This window comes from Hibiscus syriacus, unplaced genomic scaffold (genome assembly GCF_006381635.1).
Source record: "Hibiscus syriacus cultivar Baekdansim isolate YM2019G1 unplaced genomic scaffold, ASM638163v2 tig00000003_pilon, whole genome shotgun sequence".
In the NCBI taxonomy this organism is placed as follows: domain Eukaryota; kingdom Viridiplantae; phylum Streptophyta; class Magnoliopsida; order Malvales; family Malvaceae; genus Hibiscus; species Hibiscus syriacus.
Window position 1 is genome coordinate 1221257 of NW_024061753.1, and position 1775 is coordinate 1223031.

Consider the following 1775-nt stretch of genomic DNA (forward strand, 5'->3'; position numbering starts at 1 on the left):
CAAAGAAATAATTTCATGGATCTTGCTCACCACCTCATCCATGACACAATGAATGACACCCACAAATTTTAAAATAACTTACAAATAACCATCTCACGTTTTATTTACATGTAGGAAAGAGATGAAGATTTACCTTAAAAATGATATGAATACATGTTATTGATAGAGACCACAGATGACGTGGTGAACCGAGATCATCTAATAATTTCTCATACAATTTTTTCAAAGATCAATAATAGTTCTTCTCGAGTAATTCAAGCAATATTCAAATTACGAAAAAATATTGAATGATGAACTACAATGACTTTGTTACGAAGTCAATGTGACAACTGATGAAATTGAGAAACTAACACATTTTTTTCAATATTTTCAGTCATATGATGTTTCGAAGGAAATTCAAAGCTTAATCACATTTTTTCAACTAAAATACAGCCCTTATCTTCCATCTATGAATTCCTCAACCTCTTAGTACACTTTGTAACATTAAAAAACACAACACACTTTAAAACATAAACCTACACCATAAAAGCATTCAAATCAAACCCATTAGAAAAGGTTTATTTAGGGTTCTTAAACCATAATCTACTGCATAGCCTTCCTTCCCTTTCTCTTCTCAGCATAGAAGAACCCCAACAACGACACGACAGAGAAAGCGCTGAAGCAAACGGATGATATGTCGAGCGAAACTTGGCGGCCGGTGATCGCTTGGATGTCAAACAGATTGGTTTCCTTCTTGGCGTCGGTGTTCTGACCGTATGCCACCTCGACGTTGTGCTCGTCCAAAGCGTAGGCTCGGATGAAATATGACGCTGTCGGGGTGTCTCGTTCAATGGTCCATTCAATGGTGTCGTTTGCGTTGGCGTAAGGTTTTTCGATGATCTTGAACTGGCAAGTCTTATCTTTGGAAAGATGGTCCTCGGTTTTCCGCCATGCACGGTCGACTTGGCTGATAGGTGCATAGCAAAGCTGGACCTTGACGGTCCTATAGCTCGAGTCGGTGCCGGCCGGAAAACTCTGGTTCATTCCCCATGTCACCATGATTTTGTCTTCCCCAGCCATGAGAACTGCATGGACAAAAGCATATTATTAATAGAAAGTACAAAGAAAATATTATCTAAATTATATAAGACTTTAAAAATTTTAAAGATGATTGTCTGTTGGGTTCTCTTCGATCCATTCCAGACTGCACAGGAGGGAGAAAGAAGAATGTTTAGAAGATGACTTACGCCCTTGTCTATGAGAGACAGTGAGCACAAGTGTTCTTTGAAGGGAGGAGAAAGAAACCGCGCCATAGCCAATCTCTGCAAAAGGAGAATATAAGAATTGAAGCCAAAACAAGAACTCGAGCCGCCATTGAAGAAATTATCTAAAAGCTTGGAGACTTCTAGATATTATGTTCCTCTATGCAACTCAGTGTTGATGATGAACAAAGTTGAGATTCAAGATGCTTATATGGAAAATACTCTTAGACAATAAAAAAATTAATTCAATTTTTTTTTTCATACTAAATGTTGGCACAAAAGGTCAATGTGTATCTACTTAGCCTGCCTTCTTGAGAATTTGAATGAGAGATTCTTACTATTTTCCATGAATATTTTAATCAAATAATGTCCCTTTAACATGGTAGGCAGGTAGAGGTTTAAAGTTCTCATTTATTAATATCATTATTTATTAATAAGCAAACCTTTTCATATTAAACTAAAATTATGTGTATAAAAAATTAAAAAAATTAGCTCAAAATAATTATCAAATAATATATGTTTGGAATAATTTTG

General features: G+C 35.8%; 1 pseudogene; it reads right to left on the reverse strand.

Moving 5' to 3' along the window:
• Positions 1-416: 416 nt before the first annotated feature.
• Positions 417-1487, reverse strand: LOC120218270 (annotated as a pseudogene).
• Positions 1488-1775: the final 288 nt, after the last annotated feature.